We start from the raw sequence: 22,883 nt of genomic DNA on the forward strand, positions 1-22,883 counted from the left end.
GCCAAGTTGAATTGTCTTCTCACCGTAGTAGTTCCAGTCTAAAATATCACTTAAAGGCAAAACACACAACTGATAGCAGCAAGTCATTCAAGGAAACAGACAGTGGAGCGAGGCTTCTACATAAAAACTACAGAAAGATGCTGATGTTAAAAGTGTGTTTGCACAACAAATGTTATGGCACTTTCATTCATATGGCAGCACATTTAAAATAAAATTAAAAGCTAAAAGCTATACACTACTTTTGAATTCATTTTTGGATTTTGCGTACAAATGCGATTAATCAGGGAAATCATGTGATTAATTAGATTAAATATTTTAATCGTAGCCCAGCCCTAGTTTTAACACACACCAGTCTCTGCATCACTAAGAGAGTGGTGCGAACCAGCGATACGAGATTCTTGTACCGGATATTACTGCAAGCCTCCATATTTGTGTCCCGGATGAGTGACGTCGGGTGAATCTCAACACTTTTGTGAATACTTGTTCTCGGGATCGTTAGGCAGGCGGATTAACGATTCCACTGAGTCGACCTACTGGGAGCCGGTTCTCGATTCCCATCCCTAAACAGGCCTGCCAGTCAGCTGGGTGGCTTATTAATTCACTCCAGTTTTTATAACATTGGTGGTGGGGTCATGTATATCATATATATATTTACAGTAAGTATTTTCTAGCTTCTACAATGTGTTTCAAAGTGAAATCTTGAATTTGCTGGATTATAACCATGTTCCATGTGTTTGGAGGACACGTCTGGTCTCACCAGCTTCTGAAAACATCTGTTTTTTTGCTTGAACTGCTGAGGAGAAAAGACCGCGCTTAAAGCAGCTGAACCTGGTGAAACGTCTCTTTTCTGTGGCATGACTGAAGTACACAGATCACAGCTGATCGGTCTCCGCTCAAACACATTACAAGACTTGTTTAGGTTCGGATTTTCTGAGCCGGGATGCCCCCTGCGAGTGAAGCTAAATGCTGGTAGCCTCGGGGGGGGCAGAGTAAGAATTTCCATTTCACACTTGGGTGAAGGCTCAGATTGGCCAAGCTCATACCATAGGGCTCTTTCAATGGCTAACATTATGCCAAGTGAAGGAAATCGTGTGAAATGAAGATCCTTGTTCCCTAAAGGCTCGTGTATACTTCGCAGCAGTGTGTCGCAGTGAGCTTGTCGCAGACACGACGCAGTTATTTTTGATTTATGCCTTGAAGCGCGGTCTGCGCTATGTTAATCCCACGCCACAACGCAAGAGGGACTATCACGAACAAGCTAGGATTGTGGGTGTTACGGTTACGGAGGTCATTCAACAACAATGGCGACTGGACAAATGCGCACTTTGATTGAGATCCAGCTGATCTAGAAATAGAAGAAATATTGCAACTACTGGAGCTGGTAGAGAGGCAAAAGAATCGTCACAGTTAGCGTGAGATGGGGACTCAAGTCACTGTGACTTGGACTCGAGTCAACTCGAGTCGCTGTTTTGATGACTTGTGACTTGACTTGACAAAAAATAAAAGACTTGAGACTCGACTCGGACTTGGACGTTAAAGACTCGGCACTTGACTTGAGACACGATGACTTGAATGACTTGAGTGTTATTCAGTTCATGTTTTCAGTTTGAATATGAAATTAATAAATTAATTTTAAAAATAATATCGATTACCCGCTAGGAGCGCAGGCTGAGAATGGCGTCATGATTGGATCACTACCCTGTCAATCAGTCATGCCCTCTCATACCTTACGTGTTTATTAGACTTCGGCTTTCGTAATTACCATTTTGACGGCAAAAGACGAACAGCACAGTGCAAGACATGCGGCATCAACATCTCGGACAGCCAGACGACAACTTCAAACTTTGTTCGTCATTTGGAGATCCATTCTGACCAGTAAGTGCTTGTCAAATTAGCTAATATTATCCTGTTAGCCTAGTCGGTAGTTAGCTAACGTTAGCTTGATATGATACGGGGTGGACAGGTTGGACAATGATGTTTACTGACAGTTACTTATATCTTGTCTTTTCACTTTATTAAGATCAGATTCTGCAGGTAAAAATGTAATAATAAGGTGACTTGACTTTGACTTGACTTGCCCAAGAAAAAATTACTTGAGACTTGCACGTGTGACTTGGTCCCATCTCTGATTTGAGGTGGTTGTTTTCGAGCTCTAGCTGCGGCCGGTGGTCGGATGGTAATGTGCTGCACGTAGATTGAAATTTAGGGATGATTTCTATCCTTCAGGATGCGCCGTACTAGCCTGGGTGCCAGCCGAACTTAGCCCCGCCCATAAAAGTTTTGGTCAGGAAGTTCGGTCTGGCTCTGCTCAGTTGGGAAATCATTATGCCCGACCAAGAATCGGTCGACCCAATCAGATTGCCAGGGCGGGCTTTATACGATGATGGACAGATGATCAACAGGGACATTATCGACTACGTCACTAAAGAGCGCTTGGTTTGACTTCGTTTGAAACAAACATGGCTGCCGCTGGAGAGCTAGGGTGTGTAGATTCTGCCATCGAGTCTGTTCTACAGGATCTCCACATTGCATTCATTTTGAAAGACGAACATAGGAACGCGATAAAGGCTTTTATCGATAGAAAAGATGTTTTTGCCGTCCTTCCTACAACAAGTGTGTGTTGCTTAATCTACGTCACATACTACGTTGCTCTGATTGGTTGTAGGTCTATCCAATTGAGCGAAGAGGCATTTTTTCTCCTGGTTCGGTTGAAACATGCCCCATACTCAAAACTCTATTGAGCAGTATCAGACTCACATTCTGACTAGAATCGTGAGTATGACATAGTCAGGCTAGCGCCGTACTACCTTGAAGTGGACTCAAATGTGGGTTCATGGGCTGGAGGCAGGCAGATGAGAATGAATGAAAAACTTTATTATAAAATAAACAAAGACACTGCAGTTACAAGGAAACCCAAAAAATATAAGATCCAACAAAACAGAAACTAAACCTGGATTTGGAACGAGGCGTGACAACAAAAAAACAGTGCCGAGGATCTGGCACTGAACATAGAAAAAGTCCATTCAGAGAGAGCTAATGACAAACTGAAGGCAGGTGAGGTGATTGGATGAATGAATCCAGGTGAACAGAGGGAGCAGAAACACAAAAAAAACACCTGAAACAACCTAAAATACAGAACCAGAGTGAGCAATAAAACAAATAAAACAAAAATACACGACAGAAAACTCAGCATGAACTTAACCAAGACTAACACAGAAAACGTGAAAATCAGATTCTGATGAAAATACGACAGCTTTTCATGAGTAAATTCGTCAGAAACACATTAGATGTTTAAGAGGAACATCTCTCAGAGACATTAAAGGAATAAAAATGGACCAAATGGAATTATTTGATGACTCAGGATAACAGTTTTTGACTGAGTATCCCGATAAGAGATGATATATATATATTTATAACCAAACAGGTTCCCTCTGTGATGATTCTCTTTTTTTGGGGGGGCATATGTGAGGAAACCTTTCATAGAACCGGCTGTAGTGAGGGCTGTAACAACTTATTAAAATAAATTTTGGGGAAAAATTATTATAATATATATATATTTTAATTATTATAAAAAAAGAAAGGTAGGGGGTCTAGTTTAGGATAGGTATGTTTTTCGAAAAAAGTATTAAAATTATCAAAATTACTTTTTCAAAACGTGGCATGGGGTGGGGGACTTAAGGTTAGGGCTATGGTCCTTGGACTTTATGTCAAAAGGGTTAGGGTTAGTGTTAGGGTTAGCAGAATTAAAAAAGCAAGTGAGAAGTTTGTGAACCTTAAAATATGTGTTTCTGGCTTGTCTTGAAGTACAATTACTTTTGTGATGCACATTTCCAGGCCTGAAGCTGCCCTACAGTTCCTTAAGCTGCGATACCGCAGTTCACGACTTTGGTTTCCTGCCCTGAACCACAAGGTTTTGCTATATGGTCACTTGATATTTTTGTGTGCTTTTAATGGCGTCTTTGAGGCCTCTTCAACGTGATGATAAATTATTCTGTGTGGCTGAACATGTGCAGGGCTCACACTGATAATGATGTTCTATCCCAGAACTTTATGGGCAAGCAAAGAACAGAAAAATGGCAAAATTCTGTCGTTCTTGATGCAAGAGAAACAAAAATGATCCTGGTTTGATCTTTGCAGATCCTGTAAGAAGCTTTAAGGCAGTAGTTTAAAGTTATGTGAACCCTAAATTGCGTTTACAGCTTTAAATCCCCTCCGGGGACATAATCTCCTGTGACTTTTGTCATCTGTTGAAACCATCAGACTCTGTCCCAACAGAAGTTATCTCTAAAGTAGCCACTGCAGTCCCACCGGAATCGTAAAGTTAATCTTGAAGTTAGAAACAGCTTCTGTTGTGAAAACACTCTGCTGTTGGTGTAGCCAAGAACCTGCATCAGCGTTTAACATGAGGAACTGTCGATGTGTCTGATGGAGAGGTGGGTAGAGCAGCCAAAAATTGTACTCAAGTAAAAGTACTGTTACTTTAGAATAATATGACTCAAGTAAAAGTAAAAAGTAGTCATCCAAATAATTACTTGAGTAAGAGTAAAAAAGTGCTTGGTGAAAAAACTACTCAAGTACTGAGTAACTGTTGAGTAACTTCTGATTTATTTGTTAACACAAGCATTCAATCAGACAGACAAAAATACTAAATAATCATCTTTAGGCAAATTAGAGTTCATCCAATTGATAAAATAAATTAAAATGAATGAATTAATTACAAAATAGCTTAAATTAAAATAATCCAGGTAAATTGAAGTACTTCAATAAAAAATAAAAGAGACTTAGGAAATGTTTAAAACATATGTAACCCATATTTAACCTAAAAAACAAACATTCACCTATCCATGGGGGAAAAAACGAGTTTAGGAAACTTACCGCTACATGTTTCCTCAAGTTAGATGTTGAGTTTCTGCTGAAATGTGCGTTTGTTTTGGTTGACACAGAAGACACATAATGTAGCTGCTGTTTCTCACTCTTTGTAAGGTAAACATGCTTTCAGTATGAGGCCTCGTCTGCGTCTTCATTTCCCACCGTTGATTCTGACATTTTTCATCTGTTTCTTTGTTTGTTTGCTACGACTGTAAACTGTAAAGCTAACCCGTCCCGCCGCTGAGATCGAGTATGGTCACGTGACCAGACTGCACGGCTGCGTCTGATTGGTGGAACACAGTCAGGTGGTAGAGCCTTTGGCGGAAGTCTCTCTCTCTGTCAGAATAAAACATTAAAATGAGGCGTACGCGGGGGGATAAAAATAATGAGGCGTAGAATACCAAAGAGGTAAGAAGAAAAGTAACCAGCTCATTGTAGCCTAATGTAGCGGAGTAAGAGGACAGTTTCTTCTGCACAAATCTACTCAAGTAAAAGTAAAAAGTATAGAGATTTAAAACTACTCCTAGAAGTATAATTTTTTCAAAAACTTACTCAAGTAAATCTAACTCGTTACTACCCACGTCTGGTCTGATGTGATTATATATCGGTGAAAAATCAGGTCTGGGTCGATTTTGAGGGCAAAAACCTAGAAACTACTTCCACGTAATCGCTTATTTGTTGTTGACTATTCAAGTAGCGATTTGATTTTGTCACTAAACTCCAACCGGAGGTCTGGATGTGCTCATAATGTGTGGTCAATAGGGCTGGGTATCGTGGCCAATTTCCTAAATCGATTCGATTTCGATTCATAAGGTCCTGAATCGATTAATCACGATTCAATTCGATTCAATTCAATCTGCTCTTAAATAATGAAAATGGCTCAACTGTTTTACAAAATACTAATGTATTTTATTTTATCTATTATTTTCACCATAAACAACAGGTTTTAAGTGCAAACTTGTGAATTGGACAGTTTAAACTTCAGCTGTGAACACAACCGTCTCAAAAGTGCCATTTTAAAACTATAAAGGAATTGCAAGTGAAAGTGTACTTGAACTACAACATTCCATTACTGCAAATTGCATTAAGGCATTGTTTCTTAATGTGCAAAAATGATAATAATAATGGTAACAAAACTAAAAGTAAACTTAAACGATCTAAAGTCAAATCCTGTTATTGTGACTTTTTTCTCACTTGGTAATTGTGAGATTCTTGTGCAGGAAAAGGAGCTCCACTGTTGCATCACGCACTACTGGGGTTAACTTCATGAAAACAAAAAAAAAAATAAATAAAAAAAATCGATCTCATGCCCTACAAATCGATTTTACAAAATTTAAAATGAAATCGATCCAAAATCGATTTAATCGATTTTTTTACCCAGCCCTAGTGGTCAACAAGGCACGTATAGGAGATAAAGAAAATGGGTCTGTAGTTCAGACATGAACATGACTGGCACAGATGGGACCTAAAACTGAGAAGCACCGAAGACAATATTGCGCATTAGTGCATCTGAAGGGAAGCTTCAAACATACCAGGGGCTGATGAGGTGGGAGGAGGAACAGGTGTGCAGGCAGGTACTTATCAGCTGGCTGAGGAAAGCCGTTTTAAGCATTTAAGAGTGAATGTGAAGTTAAGTTTTATCAATTAGGACACCACAACCTTTCTTGCTTGCTCTAAGGCTTTCTTTCGTCTACACAAACCCTGAATTCTAACATCAAACATTAGGATCGGCCTCTAAAATCATATCTCGGTCCATTTCTACTTTACACATGAAATGCCAAACATATCTGTGGCAAGTTAAAACAAGTTTCCAATGAGCTCCAAGTTTAAAACACATCTTTATCTAAATAATGACTCACAAAACCCTCTGCTCGTAACGTAAGAAAATAAACACACTGCTTGATGTATTCGGACGTATCATCGTTTGTTTACTTAAATAGAATGAACTAAAGAGGAGGAATCAGATTTTATGGGTGGATCAGATTTTTGGTACAACCCAAGCTCATCAATCAACAGATGTTCCATTTTCTCTTCTCCATTAGATCCGGCTGCTTTCAGCCAAAGAAAACAAATAATAACCAGGCACCAAAAGTAGTAGGATGTGGTAACAGGAGAGTGTTCCTTCCTCAATGGTGCTGCTGTCCCAACATGTAACACGGCTTGATGTCCATCCATCCATTTTCTATATCCGCTTCCAAATTAGGTCTGCGGGGGGGAGCCTATCCCGGCTGTCATTGGGCAAGAGGCAGGATACATTCAGTCCATCACGGGGCCACAACTATCCACGATCATACTCACTCCTCGAGACAATTTAGAGCCACCAGTTAACCTGACGTGCATGTTTTTGGACGGTGGGAGGAAGCTGGAGGACCCGGGGAGAAGCAACACTTGGGCTGTGTTCGAAACCACATACTTCTCCTACTTCTCCTACTTCTCCTACTACTCCTACTAACTTTTTGAGTTAGTATTCCAGTTTTAGTAAGTGAGAAGTTCCCGGATGCATACTAGATTCTCCGAAATGTTGGGTATGCATCATGAGGTTACTACTCATACTCAAACTACCCAAGATGCAACGTAACGTGACGTCGCCGATCGTCATTTCCTGTCAAAACGGCAGTTTCAAGCTAGCTACAACGAGGGTAGGTTCACTTCCTGTTTTCAAAACAAAAGCACCAATTGTATCATAATAGCTTTCCCTATGATAAAAGGCAACGGGTATTTTATTTTGTGAAAATAACCGGAAGTGTGTTGCTCACTGTGGATAGCTTTAGTAGCGCCGAATTCGTGGGAACAAAATTGTAAATAGCCGGTATTTTGTCAGGTTTTCAACACGTTGGGGATCTAAACGACTACTTTCTCGCCTGAAAATGTTTCAAATGTTGCTAAAGTTTACAGAGCTTAGAGCTTAAGCGAAATCAGCTTCAGGCCGGCTGATTTCGGCTCGGGCAGGAGCGAAATGCATTGTGGGTAAACGCTCTGCATACTGTCTGATCGATGAGTATGCAGTATGTAGTATGTAGTATGTAGTATGCGGTTTCGAACACAGCCATACACGGGGAGAACATGCAGACTCCACACTTGACAATCTTGACAAGCCGATTTTCACTAGTTCCATTGGCAGATTTTTTAGCTTATTTCAAGCAAAAACGTCTTGTATTTGTTGTTTTTCTGACTTATTTTTGGAGGGGCATTTTTTCCAGTGTGTATTTAAAACTGACAAAATAGTTTTGGGGAAGGATTTTATTAACTTTCAACATTCCATGATTTTCTATGAGGATCAGAATAATTTGAAACGCTATAACTGCACAACATCTCGTGTCTTTGGGATGATGAACAACTGATCAAATCCAGTCAATAAAACTGAAAATGTTTCTTTTTCGTAACTCCAAAGCTGGAATGGTTCAGCTCAGACTGATATCTGGCTCTAGTGTTCGTTGCTCTCTTACAGCTTTTCCTAATTGGGCTTCGCTGGTTGTCAGCTGATAAAGATCAACACATAATCAGCCACCTAACCTGCTTTCTATAAGAGGGTCGTCACACTTTTGCTGCTACATAACAAGCTAAACTGAGGACAGCTAGCAGCAAGATTTATAGCTTCTGGCTCAGAAATCACCTTGACAACTGACCCTAATTTGCCATCTCTGATCAAAACAAATCCTCACATGAAGTCACATTAAGAACATCTGTACCATTCAGTTTCTTACATTTTCAGTTTAGCGTTAGATTGTGGCTGTAATTCATTTCTGAAAGTCACCAAAAACGTTGTGATATATATCGCAGCTTTCAGTACAAACAAGTTCATTAAACGAGTCCAGGTGAACCTCCAGCCAACCCTCAGGCGTCAAATGAAACATCTGCCGTTAGCATCTTCCAAGTTCTGTTGAGCTGTTGGCGTCTTAAATCAGCCTGATGCCTGCAGCACATGGACAGATAAAACTCTTAGACCCATTCCACTCAAGAAACCGAAAGGAGTCGTCCGTGTGGCTCGGTTGTTGGTGTGTTAAAGCTATTAGAGTAAATCTTTTAGCTAACATCTGTGTGGTTTAGCTCCAGCACTTAAAGTCCATTTGCCAGACTGACCATCCTTTGCTGCTCTCATCGTGTCACAGTTCCTCCCACGAGAGACGCAAAGCAGGGGAGTGAAGGACGAACATGAGGAAGAGGACGGCGATGTGACCAAATAAGGCATCATCAAACCATGTCTTTGTTGCAGCACACTGCACATAATGGCATAAAAGTTTTTTTTTTTCTAGTGCTGGGCAACGATTAAAATGTTTAATCTAATTAATCACATGATTTCCCTGATTAATCACGATTAATCGCATTTGCACGCAAAATCCCAAAAATGAATCCAAAAGTAGTGTATAGTTTTTAGCATTTAGTTTTATTTTAAATGTGCTGCCATATGAATGAAAGTGCCATAACATTTGTTGTGCAAACACACTTTTAACATCAGCATCTTTCTGTAGTTTTTATGTAGAAGCCTCGCTCCACTGTCTGTTTCCTTGAATGACTTGCTGCTATCAGTTGTGTGTTTTGCCTTTAAGTGATATTTTAGACTGGAACTACTACGCTGAGAAGACAATTCAACTTAGCAGTGTTTACAGATGACTTTGGTTCTGTCGACTCCGGCGTCTGGAAGAACTTTAAAATGAAAATGGCCGAGTAAAAGTTCCGTACCCTTCTCCATGTTTGGTGGATCCGCCGATTACTTTCTTTTTCTGTTCCACAGCAGACAGCAACAGACTTTTACAAAAGAAAAGCCTGTGAGCAACAGACTTTTACAATAATAAAATAAATAATAAAATGTACAGAGGCTACAGTCCTCGCTGCAGCGGGCCCCGGTTCGAGTCCCGCATCAGACGGCCCTGTGCTTCGTGTCGTTCCCCCTCTCTCTGCCCCCTGCTTCCTGTCTCTCTGAACTTTCTTATCCACGAAAGGCACAAAAGCCCCCCAATTTTTTTTTTTCATTTGAAAAATTTGTAATTTTTAAAGAAAAAAAAATAATAAAGATTTTTTAGAAAATAAAAATAAAAACTGCGTTAATACACAATAAAATATTTGTCGGCGTTAAATAATTAACGAGTTAACGCGATAATGCGAAGTTAACTCGCCCAGCCGTATTTTTTTCACACTTAATTCCGTTCACATTGTGGGTTTAATGTGTCACACCCCTAAATGCAGAATCGGCAAATCCTCACAGCCTCACAGCACCAAACCTCACATTTCCTCCAGGTGCACTCGAGAACTGAGACGTCCTCCTGAATATTTGGCTCAAATCAGTTTTTCAAACTGGACAAATGAAATGAGCGTGCAGTAAAAACAGCAACATTTATTATGTTAACCATCCTGACTAATATATACCAAATACTGTTTAAACTGCAGCCGAGGCCGATGAGAACGGGACAAAAGCTGCTTAAAACGAGACATATTTTGCACTTCTTTCCCAAGTTTAGACAATTTCCTGATCTCTTGGTGACATGTATGTGACAGACTTTAGTAAAAAAAAAGCACAGAAATGCAGAATGACAACTCCTTTTTCCCAACTATGAATTTACAGCTCTCTTCAGAGCAACTCATTTCATTCCACTCTTCCACAGGATCTGCCCCTTTTCATAGGAATGGTCCTTGGTAACCATTCCATCAAAAATCCTGTCTCATACCGGCTCCATGAACCCCGGCTTTCACTGTTCCCCTGTGGGGAAAGTTTAAGAAATGTTTGCTGCGTTAGGATGTTAGAAAGATATAAAGGCCATGTAGAGGAATATCAGCTCATTATTTTTCTCTTGGATTCTCCGCTGTGTTGCAACTAATGCAGCATGATTTAAAGTCGAAGCTGAGTGGAGATGGACAGGCTCGATATTTCTACTCTAAGATGGGAGTCGGATGTAGAAATCCACTGCTGATCTGAGTCCCTCACTGATTGGGATGTGTTGGACCTAAGCAGACGTGGGTAGAGCAGCCAAAAACTGTACTCAAGTAAAAGTACTGTTACTTGAGAATAATATGACTCTGGCTACGTGCCCACGACAACGGTAACGACAGATAAACGCAGAACATTTCGACAGATGTGCCTATCTTGCACACGGCGACGGCGTTTTTAGGAGTTCAAAACGGAGAAAACGCAAACGCCCTCCAGAGTGGAGATCTTGAAAACGATCCAACCTCTCGTCGCCGTAGGAACAGTTCAAAACGCAGAAGTGCGTTTTTTGCACACGTTAAGTGGGTAGTTCTCCATTAACGACTCACATATCTCACTATATTTATTTTGGACACTCTCCCAATCCACATTATCCACTGCCTTCCTGGCTTTGTAGTTCAGTGTCGTGTTCAGGAGCAACTGGACCTCATCATCTGTCCAAACAAAGTTTGAAGGCGTACTGTTGTTGCCGCCGCGCTTCGCCATTTTCTTCCAACTGACGCGGAGGAAGTAGCCACAAAACAGGCATTTCTCATATTTATTAATATATAACAATATAACTCATATAACAATACCAAAGGTATTGTTGCTACTGCCACCTACGTCCGGGGAGTGCATACTACATCGGCAAACTGCGAGTTTTATACGTTTTCCCTGTTCCCATGGGTAGACAGATATCCACCCCAAGATGCTCGTGAGAACGCAGATAAATTGTGGAGGAAAAAAAACGGACATCTGCATTTATGCTTCAGAGCGTTGTCGTGGGCACGTAGCCTCAAGTAAAAGTAAAAAGTAGTCATCCAAATAATTACTTGAGTAACAGTAAAAAAGTGCTCGGCGAAAAAACTACTCAAGTACTGAGTAACTGTTGAGTAACTTCTGATTTATTTGTTAACACAAGCATTCAATCAGACAGACAAAAATACTAAATAATCATCTTTAGGCAAATTGGAGTTCATCCAATTGATAAAATAAATTAAAATGAATGAATTAATTACAAAATAGCTTAAATTAAAATAATCCAGGTAAATTCAAGTACTTCAATAAAAAATAAAAGAGACTTAGGAAATGTTTAAAACATATGTAACCCATATGTAACCTAAAAAACAAACATTCGCCTATCCATGGGGGAAAAAAACTAATTTAGGAAACTTACCGCTACATGTTTCCTCAAGTTAGATGTTGAGTTTCTGCTGAAATGTGCGTTTGTTTTGGTTGCCACAGAAGACACATAATGTAGCTGCTGTTTCTCACTCTTTGTAAGGTAAACATGCTTTCAGTATGAGGCCTCGTCTGTGTCTTCATTTCCCACCGTTGATTCTGACATTTTTCATCTGTTTCTTTGTTTGTTTGCTACGACTGCTAATGCTAAAGCTAACCCGTCCCGCCGCTGAGATTGAGTATGGTCACGTGACCAGACTGCACGGCTACGTCTGATTGGTGAAACACAGTCAGGTGGTAGAGCCTTTGGTGGAAGTCTCTCTCTCTGTCAGAATAAAACATTAAAATGAGGCGTACGCGGGGGATAAAAATAATGAGGCGTAGAATACCAAAGAGGTAAGAAGAAAGTAACCAGCTCATTGTAGCCTAATGTAGCGGAGTAAGAGGACAGTTTCTGCTGCACAAATCTACTCAAGTAAAAGTTAAAAGTATAGTGATTTAAAACTACTCCTAGAGGTATAATTTTTTCAAAAACATACTCAAGTAAATGTAACTCGTTACTGCCCACGTCTGGTAATTATCCACACAGATGACATACGCATTTATGTTAAAGAGACAACAGCAGGGATTAGATTAGTTTTAGTTTTCAAGGGTGTTAGAATGCGTTGGTTTTGCAACGTAACTCGTTACTACCCACCTCTGGACCTAAGGGGCCCAAACAAAGTGTTGTTGTTTTGGGAGAGTTGTGCTTAAAGTTGAACTCTTTAACAGATAACCGGGGAAAATATCTCAGTGTGCGAAGTTAGACGTCTGTTCGAACCACAGCGACAGAGAGGGGAAGAAAAACTGAGCGTGCATACATTTACAGAAGTGTTTTTGTGTGTGTTCAGCAAAATGTTATGCTCAGGTTAAGTGGTGATGACAGCAGGGCTAATGAGGGGAAAGACCATGGAGAGTTTCTATGATTACAAAGCCAGAGCTCTCCTCCTCCTCCTCCTCCTCCTCCTCTTCCTCCGTTCTCCACATCCTGTTCCTCACATCGGAACAAAACAAAAAGAAGCTGAATCAAGAGAGCCGAGTCGCTTATCTGTCAGTTATTCATGCACAGATGTAGTTGAGGGATACAAATGAGAGGAAAGGGGGGGGAGTTTTCCTTTCAGCTGCGAGGACCAAAGAAAACAGAATCATGAAAACATGCGGCTCTGACTGAGACAGACACGAAAGCTTGTGAAGCGACACATGGGGCCCCGATTTAATTTACGTCAGACTCTGGGGGGAGCAGATTTAAGCTGAAAATGTCTCTGACAGACACCTGAAAAACCAACCCAACCAATGTGGCAATGTGGGTCTATGCAGGCCAGGGTGGCTCAGCTCCTGCTCATCCCTTGAGTTAGGAGCCCTTTTTTTATGCCTGAATGATTCATAGGTCAGAGTTAAGTGGTTTAACAAAGAAAAAACACACATTCCTCTGAAAATAACACAAGAACTAGGCTGAAAAAAATCAGCCAAGACCTCCAGAAAGCCTGGAGAACTACTGCTGCAGACCTCTTTTAAAAGATTAGAAGAAAGTCTGGCTGCTTGGAAGCAAACAGAAAGAAATGCGAGTGTGGATAAGGACCTTTGCACGGTGCTGTATACGTTGTCGTTTCTTTAGTAATGATCTTACAGATGTCTGAGCTTGGCTTGAAACACTGAACGCAGCTTTTCAAAGTACTTGGCAGGAAGTTTGTTCCAATACTCTTGGAGAATTTGGCACATTTCTGACAAACCATTGGGGGGAAACATCACTTAAAAATTGGTGTTTGAGCTAAAATAACTTGAGATAAATGGTTTTGTGATAAATTCTGTGAGTATTTTTGATACAAGTAGCCAACTTTTTAATAAAGTACAACTGTATCTAAAACATGTGTCATTTCTAACTCACTAAAATGACTGTAAAATCAGTTTAATATTCAGCTAATTATAATTTTAGCTCTGTATTCACTTTGAGGTCATGGAAAATCTGACTTACTTTATCTTTTACATGACTTATTCTTACCTTATTTTAGTTTTAAACTTCTTCCTTTATTTATTTTTGAGTGTCTAGTTTATTCCTTGCATGTGAAACCCTACTTGGTGATGACTTCTGACTATGTAGTGAACAAAATGTAGCTGTAAGCATCTATTATTCTCCTGAATTAAGTCAAGTAACAAGTCGGATACAGTCCTTTTTGTAAAGCTTTGTAAAGTATCTGCTTACTGGTGCTTTGGGGCCCTTTGACAAACAGTGAGAAGCCGCTGTGGACACCTAAAGCTGCATTTAGTAACCACACAGAACTCAGAGTTGGAAAAGAATATCCGAGCAGCAACGCTTTAAAGCTTAGTCGACATTGACCTCCTCTTTTTTTTTATTAATTCCACAAGAAGGCAGCGTACCACAATGAGACAAAGTAGTTTTTGATATTTTTGGCTAATTTCTTAGCAAAGAAAGGAGGCAAATGTGGAGACAGCCATGTTAATTACCCCCTTTGTATATCGGAAATGATGTAATGATTTCCAACGTACATCGAACGCAGCAATCGAGCCTTCGAGGCAGACGAAAGCTAATGTGAGAATCAGGAGGGGAACACAAATTTTCCCAAAGTCCAAACAGTTGCCTTTGGTGGTAACTAAGAATCTAAAAACATATAAAGATTGTCTGCACAGTACTGTATCCATCAACCATTCATCCACCATCTTCCCTTCATCGTTACCCAAATCTCATAACCATGAAACGTACTGGTCCATCACGGATTGGAGCGGAAATAGACCACTAAATCGAAAGCGTCGCTTTCTGGCTCAAAGAGTTCAAATTTGTGTCTAATATTTCATAAATAAAAGCAGTTTTACTCATAAGACTCATAAGAAGTTCATTCCATCCCAGAGGTGAGAGCCGAGGTGAACGAATAAAGCTACATCTAACGACATCATGATGTTGATTAGGGATGGGAATCGAGCTCCCAGTAGGTCGACTCCGGGGAATCGTTAACCCGCCTGCCCAACGATCCCGTTTACAGGTTCTGCTAACGTCTGACACATTTGCGCGATGACGTCATGTGCACGCTTCGTATTTTGGCTCAGAATGTTTCCAACATGGCGTCGAGGCAGAAGCGCTCCAAAGTTTGGTTATATTTCACCAAAAAGGACAAAACTAGGGCCGGTTGCAACAGGTGCAGAGCTGTGATCACATCAAAGGGGGAAAGGCTCAGAGGCAGGATCATGCACACCTGTAGCTCCCCCTTCCATCGAGGCAGGAAAAGTAAAATGAGGCGAAAATAGATCAAATGTTGGTGCATACTTGAAATTAAAGTGTTACTGCAGCCAAAGCCATTTGTACTATATACTGTATATAACTGGATGAGAATCGATAAGAGAACCGATATCAATAAGCGATATCGATACTGGAACCGGAATTGCGAAATTCTTAACAATTCCCATCCCTATTGTTGATGTTCGATCACGTTTACTTTAAATGACAAACGACATGAGGATTTACACGTTTGACACTGTTGATTCAACCATAAACGGTTACAAGGGGAGAAGACACGAAGGCGAGAGGTGTGCGTTTTAAACCCACCCCACACGTTTTCCACAGTCACTTAACTTTCCTGCTTCAATGTCACTCATGATTAGCGGGTGCTTGGCGTTAAAAATGCATGTTTTTAGGCCTAATAGATGTTTACGATCCACGGGGAGCAGTTCCTGTCATGCCACATGGATGCTGTCCTTCACAAAACCACAACCTTTGGAGGCATTGTTGGTTGTGATTTTAATTCATTTTGGGGTCATAAAAAGTTATACAAAAACTACCGAACCAAATTTATTGAAACTTGAGTTGATGCAGAAAGAAAAAAATAATCCATTTCATATAGCTAAGGATCAGCAGCTTACATCAAAACCATAAAAATGGGAGATATTTTTCTCAAGTGGGGAGAACAAATTGATTTAATTCATTTTTTGGTGAATTTTTCAGCAGAAAATGGTCAAACTTTATCGTTTCCCGTTCTTGTTTCAGTGTTGCGTGACGATGAAGTGACGCCGCTGCGATCCGAGCCCTGACATCATCGCAGCTTGGATGTTTCCACCAGACGAAAAAGGTAAGAGCAGCGATGGCCGAGGTAAAACTTTTCCTATAAGGGGACTTAAACAGCCAACTATTCTCAGAACAAATCTCGCTGTAAAAGCATGAGCTGCAGCTCTGATCAAAGTCTGGATGTTAAACACAAACAGTCTGATTTTAATCCACATATGAGATCCAAAGTGATCATCAACACGACTCGCATTTTTCCCCTCGTAGCTGTTTATTGATGAAGATAATCAGTCAAGGACAAGCGGTCTCTCTGTGAAAGAAGATGTTCATCTTCTTTGGAGTAAAAAGATGTTTGTGTGTTGGAAAGATGTTTGTATCTCTTTAAGGGCGTGTGTGTGTGTGTGTGTGAGCTGAGATGTTTGTATCTTCTCAGGAAGATAGAGATGTATGAAAGGGTTTATGTAAATAGATTTAAGAGATTCTGTTACTTTGGAGTCTTTTAATCTTTGCTCTGGCTCGGTCTGAACACACAGAAACCTCCTGCTTATCGCTGCATAACACAACACACAGCAGGGAGATGGGGATGGAGATGAGAGGGCTGCACAATGAGTTATAAAAAAAAAAAACGAGAACAGTCAAGCTGACAGAAACTGAGCCACAAGGAAAAACTGAAAAAGTCGACCAAAGAGTGGAAACAGGAGGGTGAAAGAGAGGCAGAGAGAAATCTGAGCGAATGGAAAAAGCAGAGTCCCGCCTCACAATCTCCCTCCTTTAACCGGCAAATTAATTCTTTTACTGTTTGGATTTCCTCACCTTGTTTCTGGGCTAAACTGTGTTAAACTAATCCAAATCAGATCAAAGTCAAAATTATTTGTAGCACATTTCAGGTACGAAACAATTCAAAGTGCTTCACATAAAATAAAAGCATTAAAAATACATAAAAGAATATAAAGAGAAACAAATAAAACCAGCATTCACCGTATGAAGTTTGGGACAGATTGGATAATATATGTGGGAGTTATAAGCGACTTCATTTTTTGTGGCGAGTGATGGTGAGTCATCGAACTTTGAGGCGTCGCCACAGCCACGCCCTTTAAGTTTCGAAAAAGATTTTTCCCCCTATGTCTTAAGAGAAACCTGGCCAAGTTTGAAGTCTGTAGCATTAAATCTGTAGGACAAGTTTAATATGCAAGGCGTGGAATCGGTCAAAAATGGCACGAAAACGCACTTTCCATCCAAAATGGCCGCCTTCCTGTGGACGTGGGACCATGGCGGCATGAGACTCTGGCTGTGTTCGAAACCGCCTACTTCTCCTACTATTCCTACTAGTCATACTTTTTTAAGTTCCCGGATGTACACTAGATGCATACTAGATTCGCCGAAATGTTGAGTATTCATCATGAGGTTACTTGTCACACTCAAACTACCCAAGATGCAACGTAACGTGACGTCGCCCATCGCCATTTGAACGGTCAAATTCCGTTAACGGGACGAGAGCAGTCAAAACGGCATAACCGGAAGTGCGTTGCTCACTGCGGCTAGCTTTACTAGCGGCGAATTCGTGGGAACAAAATTGTAAATAGCCGGTATTTTGTCAGATTTTCAACACCTTGGGGGTCTAAATGACTACTTTCTCGCCTGAAAATGTGTCAAATGTTGCTAAAGTTATATATTTACAGAGTTTATAGCTTAAGAGAAATCAGCTTTTCAGGCCGGCTGATTTCGGCTCGGACAGGAGTGAAGTGCACTGTGTGTAAACGCTCTGCATGCTGTCAGATAGATGAGTATGCCGTTTTCAAGTATGTAGTATGTAGTAGCCAGTTTCGAACACAGCCTTTTTTGTGCGTCTGGGCATGATGAATGAGTGTACCGGATATTGTCGTCCCACGCGAAACTAAGTCCAATGCGGGGACCATTTTTAAGCATCGTAGGGGGCGCTACAGAGTCAATGAGCAACTCCCAAAAATATAAAGTTTAGATTCTTTCATGTCGTCGACTGGCAGGTGGTGCTCGCAAAATTTCAAGAGTTTTCGAGCACCTTTTGCAAAGAATAAGAAAGTATAATCCTTACAGATACAATAGGGTCCTTTCAAGTTTCACTGCTCGCTCCCTAATATTATAAATGAATTTAAAAACAAGCAACAGTCCAGATAAATTAAAAGCACTCAGAGGCAGGCTTCATCCAGCACTGAAGTCTGGATGAAGTCCCTGTCCCACTGAGTAAATAACACCCACTAACATGTGGCTTTTCTCTTAGCAACAGAACCACTTGAATTCGTCTCGTTTCCGGGTCAAATGAATCCGCAGCAGTCATGTCTCTGTTTATTGGATCCGGCTTTGATTGGCACTAATGGAAACAAGACATGATCCTTTTTATCTGTGTGGAGCTCTGAGCTGTCACAGAGACATTGAAGACTTGTTGCTTCTGTCATGTCTATTTCTATTCCTGCAGCATCAGGAAATCATTCAGTTTGTGAAGACTAAGGGGAAAAAACAGAAGACAGTAACTGAATTAGTAGAGTGCACAACACAGATGGACGGTTCCACTGTGGCAACGCTCACTCAGCCTTGATCCATACCCTGATTATCATCCATTTTCCTTTAAATGGGGCCATAATTGATAAGTTGGACCCCAATGCACGAATAAACAAGAAGCAAAACTAGCGATTTAAAACATAACCATGCCCAGTCTTATCTGTATACTGGAGAGAAATACACTCAGTGGGGTCACATGGCACTGAAAGGATCGGATTATTGGCTAAATTACAATAAGACTGAGTTGAGCAAGGGTAATTCTCCTTGGATATATGGCGGTGAATGAATGGGATCATAGGCACAAAGCGTGTCATACTCCGGTATGATAGGTGGCGCTGTACCCATTCCAACTATTGCTAATAGAGCCACTTCCTGTTGACCTCTTCACCACCACCAACAACAATAAACTCAGGCATTGGAGAAAGATGGAGAACGCAGAGTACGATGAACAGCAATATCGTCTCCTTTGACTTCCGATTTTGACTTTGGCCGTCCGATGCGGGACTCGAACCGGGGCCAGCTGCAGCGAGGACTATAGCCTCTGTACATGGGGCGCCTGCTCAACCCACTACACCACCGACCACCTGTTTTATTATCTATTTTATTATTGTAAAAGTCTGTTGCTCACAGGCTTTTATTTTGTAAAAGTCTGTTGCTGTCTGCTGAGGAACCGGAAAAGAAAGTAATCGGTGGATCCACCAAACATGGAGAAGGGTACGGAACTTTTACTCGGCCATTTTCATTTTAAAGTTCTTCCAGACGGCGGAGTCGACAGAACCAAAGTCATCTGTAAACACTGCCAAGTTGAATTGTCTTCTCAGCGTAGTAGTTCCAGTCTAAAATATCACTTAAAGGCAAAACACACAACTGATAGCAGCAAGTCATTCAAGGAAACAGACAGTGGAGCGAGGCTTCTACATAAAAACTACAGACAGATGCTGATGTTAAAAGTGTGTTTGCACAACAAATGTTATGGCACTTTCATTCATATGGCAGCACATTTAAAATAAAACTAGATGCTAAAAGCTATACACTACTTTTGAATTCATTTTTGGATTTTGCGTACAAATGAGATTAATCGAGATTAATCAGGGAAATCATGCAATTAATTAGATTAAAAATTTTAATCGTTGCCCAGCCCTAGTTTTAACACTATAAATAAACTACACTGCCCAACTTAAAGTCAAGTCTGGAGACTCTGCAGACTGAAGACGCAAACAAAAAGACAAATTTCTTACAAAATACATCTGTTTTTCATAAGTTCGTCTTTTTCTATCGAATCTTTCTGGAAACCTTCCACATGATTTCCTGAAACTCAACCGGATCAAATCTAGTTGTAGAGTGTCAGGTCCAAAGTCTTTACTCGGATGGATGTCGACATCTTACTGACATAATTCCCTTTTTGACCACCCACAGAGATGTTATTGACGAAAAGTGAAAGGATTGATGTGGCCCTGCAGCTCATCTGGTAGAGCACACACAGAGAGAGTTTGGGTCTTTGCTGTGGAAGGTCTGGGATTGACTTCGGGCCAGGCGGTTCACTGCAGTACACATCACTGCTTCCTCTCCAAACAACTTTCCCATCTTTGCTTTTCTGGCTTTCAAACAGGGGCTAAAAAAGCTCAGAAAATATCTAAAAAAAGACAACTTTTTAATCAATCGACCTGAACACGAGCCTCAGTTTGTCTCGCAGCCATTTTGGCAGAAAAATAACGGGATGTTTTAAGGCTGGTGTGATAATTCCCAGTTATCAGACCAACGATACTTTGGGGGAAAAAAAGCTCCAGATGCATGACAAACAGTTTGTGGTTCAAACTTTTAACTGGATGAACTATAAAGATGGCTGTCCACGCCCATTCCCTTCATAAGTGTGTTTATACTGTAGAAAGATTCTCTCTGCTCATTGTCCTCCAGTCCAAAAAGGGGCCAACATTTTATTATCGTTCCCTACAGACGTTGTGTTTTTAATCAGCGTAATGTTGCATCCAACCACTAACGTTTTTACTGGTACCAGCATAGAAGCTGTGCACCCTCGAGGCCAGAGATACTCATTGTGCGGCTCCTCAAGCTCTAATTGGCGGCTCGCACTCGCATAGTAGCTTATAACAATATGGTAACAATAACAATAAATTTTTTCAAATAACATACAGCAAATACTGCACAGTATTAAGTATTTTTTATTAAGTTTGTGTTTTTGTAGTATTAAGTATTTTTATTAAGTATTACTTAAGTCTTAATGGTGTTTCCTAAAGGGGGCTCTGTTAAACCTTGCAACGCAGCCCGTTTAAACCACCGTCACACTTGACCGCAGCGCACGGCTGTGTTCGAAACCGCCTATTACATACTACATACTACATACTATAGTCGTTTAGATCCCCAACGTGTTGAAAACCTGACAAAATACCGGCTGTTTACAATTTTGTTCTGACGAATTCGGCGCTACTAAAGCTCGCCGTAGTGAGCAACGCACTTCCGGTTATTTTCACAAAATAAAATACCCGTTGCCTTTTATCATAGGGAAAGCCATTACGATACAATTGGTGCTTTTGTTTTGAAAACAGGAAGTGAACCTACCCTCGTTGTAGCTAGCTTGAAACTGCCGTTTTGACAGGAAATGAAGATCGGCGACGTCACGTTACGTTGCATCTTGGGTAGTTTGAGTATGAGTAGTAACCTCATGATGCATACCCAACATTTCAGAGAATCTAGTATGCATCCGGGAACTTAAAAAAAGTTAAAGTTGGTACGAGTAGTGGGAGTAGTAGGCGGTTTCGAACACAGCCCACGCTAGCTCCTTTAGCCAGCGCGAGATGCAGGCACAATGGATCGGTTTTTAATTAAAAAAGGGCAAAAACCAGCACAATGGCTTAAAGATGTTATGTTATTTTTACGTTTGGAGAAGATTAAATTTGCAATAAGAGGCTCAGACAAATTTCTGTCAGTATGGGAACCTCTTCTGTCATACTTTAGTAATCTTCAAGACTTCCAACACACTGATAGACTAAGCTAGAAGATGTCAGTAGTCTTTAGAGTCTTGTGGCTTGTGGCACACTTGGCCCAGCATGCAGAGCTCTGTAGTCATGCTATCCCTCATTGAAATCCTATTCATTTATTTGTGTTTTAATTTTAGTCAGGTGTATCTATTTATAGTTACCTGTTACTAAAACCTTCTTATTGGGTGGGAGGTATGGGGGGTGTTCTGTGTGTTTAGCAAAAAAAGAAAAAGATAAATCTTATGTAACCTTACCGATAAGTCATCGTCACTACTCTTGTTTCTTTTTCTCAATAAAAAGATTTAAAAAATATTTTTAAAAAAGGGCAAAAACCAGCACAAAAAACATGCTCATCCTGAATGTCTCACTATGATTACAACAACAAACTACAAATACAACATGAAGAAAGTCAAGAACATGCAGGCCAGCTTCCACTCATCCCAGTATTAAGGTAAATGTGGTCTTAATTGAACATGTATTGGCTGTGTTGTTTCTTTTTTTTTGTGGGATGTTTTATATGTAGAAAAGGGGACTCAGTATGTTGTCGTAAAAGTGTCTCTTCCCTTGATTTTGCTCTGCCAATGTGGCTCTTGTGAAAACAATAGTGAATATCACTGCTCTAACCCTTCAGCACAGCTATAAATGACATTTGAGGGTTTATATTCTCTTTGTGAAATGTTTCTCTCAAAGTGAAACCGATCAGCGTTACGTAACACAAAAGAGACAAACTGAAGCTGCCGTTTTAGGGAAACATCACGAACAAGCCCTGCGAGAAGGAAGCGTGGACGTGTGAACGTGCGCTTCCATCCAGAACAGCATAGTTCTTCACCCCAGAGTGCATGAGTCATCTGTGACCTCTGACCCCCTCGAACACGAGCCAACCAATCACGATTCAGCTGGCGCTGAGCCAGAGGTGACGAGAGTCAAGAGATGATCTAAAACCAGACACACAACTGTGATCCACAAATGTTTTCGTTTAAGATGGAAGAGGAGTAAAAGCTTCACATCTACGCTCGTCTCTCGCTGAAGAATCTCTTTGATTCGGTGATTTATGCTGAATAACTTTGCTGGCAGAACACTCTGCAGGGATTGATTTGTGTGAGAGATAACGACGTGTGTTTTTTATTTCCTTTGAATCCGAGACGGTCCCTGAGGGAAAATTAAAGCAGTTTAAAGGCTTTCTTCTAATGATCACGGATGATCTCAAAGCCAGAGGTTGTTGGAAATGAGCAGAGAGGGAAGGAGAATAACTGGAAAAGGCCAAAGAAACGACCACATCTAAAACAGATGATTTAAAAGAAGAAAAAAAAGGAAATAAAGCATAATAAACCAAGAAGGAAGAAAATTAAACATGTTC

The 22,883-nt window shown here is 40.6% G+C and overlaps 1 protein-coding gene across 2 annotated transcripts in view; it reads left to right on the forward strand.

Moving 5' to 3' along the window:
* The window catches only part of ripor3 (RIPOR family member 3), a 97,023-nt gene that overhangs the window by 17,727 nt on the left and 56,413 nt on the right, over nt 1-22,883 (forward strand). For both annotated transcript variants that reach the window (XM_075460200.1, XM_075460199.1), the window contains exon 2: nt 15,984-16,065. The gene's annotated coding sequence lies outside the window, so the exon portion shown is untranslated. The remainder of the gene's footprint in view (nt 1-15,983; nt 16,066-22,883) is intronic.

This window comes from Odontesthes bonariensis, chromosome 3, assembly GCF_027942865.1.
Source record: "Odontesthes bonariensis isolate fOdoBon6 chromosome 3, fOdoBon6.hap1, whole genome shotgun sequence".
NCBI classification, from domain to species: Eukaryota; Metazoa; Chordata; class Actinopteri; order Atheriniformes; family Atherinopsidae; genus Odontesthes; species Odontesthes bonariensis.